The sequence below is a fragment of the Hylobates moloch genome, unplaced genomic scaffold (genome assembly GCF_009828535.3).
Source record: "Hylobates moloch isolate HMO894 unplaced genomic scaffold, HMol_V3 SCAFFOLD_19, whole genome shotgun sequence".
Classification (NCBI taxonomy): Eukaryota; Metazoa; Chordata; class Mammalia; order Primates; family Hylobatidae; genus Hylobates; species Hylobates moloch.
Window position 1 is genome coordinate 42,915,087 of NW_026652294.1, and position 6,012 is coordinate 42,921,098.

Below are 6,012 nucleotides of genomic sequence, written 5' to 3' on the forward strand. Positions count from 1 at the left end.
GGTTTGTCATAGATAGCTCTTATTATTTTGAGATACGTCCCATCAATACCTAATTTATTGAGAGTTTTTAGCATGAAGGGTTGTTGAATTTTGTCAAAGGCCTTTTCTGCATCTATTGAGATAATCATGTGGTTTTTGTCTTTGGTTCTGTTTATATGCTGGATTACATTTATTGATTTGCGTATGTTGAACCAGCCTTGCATCCCAGGGATGAAGCCCACTTGATCATGGTGGATAAGCTTTTTGATGTGCTGCTGGATTCGGTTTGCCAGTATTTTATTGAGGATTTTTGCATCAATGTTCATCAAGGATATTGGTCTGAAATTCCCTTTTTTGGTTATGTCTCTGCCAGGCTTTGGTATCAGGAAGATGCTGGCCTCATAAAATGTGTTAGGGAGGATTCCCTCTTTTTCTATCGATTGGAATAGTTTCAGAAGGAATGAAATTTTTTTAAAAAAACTAAAAGGAAAAGGAGATGGAAAATTTTGTTGAGACATGTTTTATAATGCTTACCATTCTGTTGGATATAGCAAGTAACAGTCTCATGGCATACTATTAGCAGTAGGAAATGTATTCATTCATTCTATATAGGCTTGCAGTTAAACAAATTACCTCAAAAAAACAAAACAAAGAAGACCATGTAGAGACACAGAAGAGAATTCCCTATGAAGATAGAGGCAGAGATTGGAGTGATGCATCTACAAGCCGAGGAATTCCAGGGATTGCCAGCACCATCAGAAGCTAGGAAAGGTATGGGATGGTTTCTGCTTCTGAACCTCCAGGAGGACCAACTCTGCCCAACTTTGACTTAGGACTTCTGGTCTCCAGAACTGTGAGATAATATGTTGTTTCAAGCCATCAAGTTTGAGGCATTTTATTACGCCAGCCCTAGGAAAGCAATTCAAGAGCCAACAGAAAGGACAGTAAAGTAGGATAATGTCTAGACAGCCTGAATCTTAAGAAGGAAGTTAACTTCCCTCTCTCCACCTGAACATTTGCACAAGATTCTGTCAGTGGAGATCATATATGGATTGCATTAGGTATAAGGTGGCCTAGAGCATGCCACAGCTATTAATAGAATCCTCCAAACCACCAAAATGAGAGAAGTACCAAAAGGAAAGTAGGCAAGAAGCTCAGAAGGAAAGTCAGTGACACTGGAGGTGGGGGAAGGATATCAGTTTCAATCGTCAACCTCCCATTTTTCATACCTCATTGTAAATAATAATAATAACTTCATCAAAATCAATACTTGTTCACCTTAAGCTGTTGTTCTCAAAGGTTTTATCCCAGAAAGATGTCAGCAAAAATGGAAGAGTCAGGACCTCCTAAAATCCTCTCCTCCATAAAACAATGAGAACATTCACAAAAACTGAGTCAGAATCAACTTTCTTAAAATTCTGGAAATTAACCAAAGGCTTTCAGCAATCCAAGACGTGTTTATTCAAGCAAAACAGCTGAATCTCAGTAGGAAGAACAGCCTATGGCCTTTTAACTTGTCTATTCCCATCTCAATCCAACCCCTAGCTTGGAGGTTACCTATAAAACCAACAGACCACAATCACAGTGAAAACCAGTAGCCTGGAAACCACTGGAAGGGGCAAAATGGGGTTGGAGCACCTTCAAAGCCCTGTTCCCCCACAAAAGCTGTCATTATTTTGCCTGTCCAGGGATTCCCTGGACTCACAAGTCTTTCTTATTTCACCTGAGTTGGAACTCACCCAGGGCAACAGCCTTTTTCCCCAGGGCATTTGTTGAAGACAATCAAAGACAACTGCTTAACACTGCAGTTTGCCTGAAGCAGTTGATAATAGTGGAGCAAATAGTAGGCTAACCAAAAAGCTTAAAAGCGCTAGCTGGAGAATGAGATGACCATAGGGGGCTTTGAAAACCCCTGATATGTTCCTGGAAATCTAAGCCATGCCTATGTGCAGATCTGTGCACACACCCACAGCTGTGGACACGCTCAAGAGAGTTGAGAAGGCTGTACACTCCAGCTAACCTTGATGTTCTAGGAAAACGGGAGTGAAATCTAAGCAGAGTTTTAAACTGCCTGGCTAAGCATTGAAGGTGTGCTCCAACACTTGCACACAGCCACTCAGCCAAGACTTTGAGACTTATTGGTTCTAGGCATTTAAGAAAATCTGTCCAATTATTTGGTGACTCTAAGCTAATAGAGCAGGCCACTTCAGTGGCCATACTTGACAAAGAATATAGACTTTACAGAATCAGTTCAGAAAAGTCAGTAAACAAACCCTGAAGAGAGAGAGAATACGATTTGCAGAGTGGCCACATTATTTAAAATGTCCAAGTTTTCAACAAAAAAAATTATGATATACGAAGAAACAAAAATGAATGGCCCATACACAAGGAAGAAAGCAATCAGCACAAACTATTCCTCAGGGGGATCAAATATTGGACTTGCTAGACAAAGACTTTAAATCAGCTATTTTAAATATGTTCCAATAAGCAAAAGAAACCATGTCTAAATAGCTGAAGAAAGTTGTGTGAACAATGTATCACTGAATAGAGAATACAGAGAGAAAAATTATGTATGTTTTTAAAAGAATAAAGTAGAAACTCTGGAGTTGAAAAATATAATACCTAAGATGAAAATTCAATAGAGGAATTCAATAGCAGAATTGAATAGGCAGAAAAATCAGCAAATTTAGAATCAGGTCAATTGAAATTATCCAATTAGAAGGAAAAAAATGAGAAAATGAAGAGTCTCAGAGACCTATGGGACACCATCAAGCATACCAACATATGTGCAATGGGAGTTTAGAAAGGAAAGGAAAGATAAAGGGCCAGAAAGACTATTTGAAGAGATAATGACCCAAAACTGCCCAAATTTGAAGAAAACCTTAATTTACATGTCCAAGAAGCTCAGTGAAATCTAAGTAGAACAAACTCAGAGATCCATACCGAGACATATTATAGTCAAATTGGTGAAAGATAAAGACAAGAAGAAAATCTTGAAAGCAACAGAAGTGGCTCATCACTTACAAGGGGTTCTCAATGAGAGTAATAGCTGATTGCTCATCAGAAACCATGAAAGAGAAGGCAATAGGATGGCATAGTCAAAATGCTGAAAGAAAAAGACTATCTGCCAAGAATCCTACCTGCAGCAAAACTCTCTTTCAAAAGTGAAGAAAGTAAGATATTCTCAGATTTTTTAAGAAGAGACAGAGAGAGAATTCATCACTAGTAAACCAGCCTTATAGGAAATACTAAAGGGAGTCCTTCAGGCAGAAAGGAAAGGATACTAGACAGAAACTCAAGTCCACACAAAGATACAGAATATTGATAAAGGCAATTACATATGTAAGCATAAAACATAGTATAAATGCATCATTTGTAATTTTTATTTCTCTTCTATCTAAAGGACAACTGCATAAGGAAATAATTATAAATCTGTGTTGATGGATAGAAATGTATAAAGATGTAATGTAAGTGATGAAAACAACACAAAGGAGGGAGAGGGAATGGAGCTATACAAGATTAGTTTTTGTGTACCATTGAAAGTAAGCTGGAATTAGGCTGGGCACAGTGGCTCAGGCCTGTAATCCCAGCACTTTGGGAGGATTAGGTGGTTGGATCACTTGAGGTCAGGAGTTCGAGACCAGCCTGGCCAACATGGCAAAATTAGCCAGGCATGGTGGCACACACCTGTAGTGCCAGCTACTGGGGAGGCTGAGGCAGGAGAATTGCTTGAACCCAGGAGACGGAGGTTGCAGTGAGCCGAGATCATGCCATTGCACTCCAGACTGGATGACAGAGTGAGACTCCATCTCAAAAAAAAAAAAAAAGCTGGAATTAATCTGAAATAGATTGTGATGTACATTAGAATATTTTTTGTTTTTTGTTTTTTTAAGACTGGGTGACTTGCTTTGCCACCCAGGCTGGAGTGCAGTGGCATGAACAGGGCTCACTGCAGCCTCAACTTCCTGGGCTCAAGCAATCCTCTTGCCTCAGCTCCCAAGTAGCTGGGACTACAGGCATGTGCCACCATGCCCGCCTAACTTTTTTGAATTTTAGTAGAGATGAGTTCTCCCTATGTTGCCCAGGCTGGTCTCTAACTCCTGAGCTCAAGAGATCTTCCTGCCTTGGCCTCCCTGGGTGCTGAGATTACAGGTGTAAGGCACCATGCCCAGCCTTAGAATGGTAATTGTAATCCCCAAGGCAACAACTAATAATTTAAAAAATACTAAACAAAGGAAATTAAAATAATACACTAGCATATATCTATTAATACAAGAGATGACAATAATGGAGAACTAGAGAAATAAAAAAGACAGACATAGAAAACAAATAGCAGATTCTACTTAATCAGTGATTACATTAAATGTAAATGGACTAAGCACTACTTTAAAAAGGCAGAGATTAGCTAAATGAATTTTAAAAAACAAACCATGAAACTCATCATGATCCAATAATATCACTTCCACAAAAGACACATTTTAGATTGGAAGATACCAATAGGTTAAAAGTAAACAGATGCAAACAGATATGCCATGCAAACGGTAACCAAAAGGCAGCTGAGAGGCTATACTATGTCAGACAAAATAGACTTTATAAGATGAAAATTGTTACTGAAAAATAGGATAGAAATTATAGAGACAAAAAAGGACATTTTATGAGAATAAAAAGATCAACCGATCAAGAAGATACAATTGTAAATATGTATGCACCTAACAAAAGAGACTCCAAAATATACAAAACGGAAACTGACAGAATTAAAGGAAGAAGTAAACAATTCAACCATAGTAACTAGAGCTGTCAATACCCCCTGCTAATGGTGACTGCTAATGATTATAGAGTTTCTTTCTGGGGAGATGAAAATGTTTTAGAATTAGACAGTGATACTGATTGTAAAACTCTGTCAACATACCAAAAACCACTAAATTATACATTTTAAAAGGATTGGTTTTACAGTATATGGGGGAAAAAAAAGAGATTCTACCTCTGTTCCTATTCCTTGCCATAAACATTCAACTCTGTGGGGCAAGGAGGTCCCCATTGTTTACCTTAATTCTGTAACTCACCATCCCTTACCGCATCAGCCTCTAAAAGAAGTGAAGAGGTACATCCTTCCCTTTAAATAAATTTCACACAAATAAACCAAACTTTGTCCATGGCATAATGGCCTCAGAGTCATATGGACACAAAGAATCTGTGAAACACTCTGAATCAGCATTTCCCAGAGTATGTTCCGTAAGGCACTAGTGCCATGGGAAATGAATAGGTTGCAAACAGAAAGGTCCTGTGGTCAAATAAGTTTGGGAAACACCAGGTTAAATAAACTGTTTTCTTTATTGCTAGGACTTACTTGTCTTCAGTGTGGTAGTGTTTATGTTGTAAAACGTCAAGTCCAGAATATGGTAAGCACTACTTCCCAAATTTATTGGACCAAGGGAGACTTTGGCTCCGCAGAACATTTCTCGGGACTAGTAGGAAAAACTGCTCTGTACGGTGTATTGAAATAGCTCAGAAAATCATAGGGAGGCCTCATCTGGAAAGCTACAGAATAGTCAGGTCCACATTACATGAGTAAAGATAGAATGCAGCTCTCTCTACTCTAGAGGATGGAGGAGGTTGCATATGAAACAGAAAAGAAACAGAAACAGGACATAACAAGCCTTAGAAGCTAAAGCATTTGCTGGCAGAAACCGTGTCTTAGTCATCTTTAAATCCCCAGCATCTAGCCTGACATCTGGCAAATATACACATTCGATATGCTCATGAAATGAATTAATGAAAAAACAAACTAGGGGAGAATCAAGCTCCAAAGGCATTCATTTGTATATGATAAATAATAGCTTTTGGGACTCTGCTTCACCTGATTTAGGCTGAGAAAAATAGAAACGTGTTTCTACATATCAGATGCATTCCATCACAGGCTGCTGAGAAAACCTGGAAGGGGGCAGGTATAAAGGCAGCCATGCCAGCCCAGTCCTTCCTCCCTCGGATCTGCTGACAAGAGCAAGGCTGGTTGGCTGGGCTCTGGATCTGATC

The 6,012-nt window shown here is 39.0% G+C and overlaps 1 protein-coding gene across 2 annotated transcripts in view; it reads left to right on the plus strand.

Moving 5' to 3' along the window:
• DNAH9 (dynein axonemal heavy chain 9) overlaps nucleotides 1-6,012 on the plus strand; it is a 370,372-nt gene that overhangs the window by 358,795 nt on the left and 5,565 nt on the right. The gene's annotated exons all lie outside the window — the stretch shown is intronic.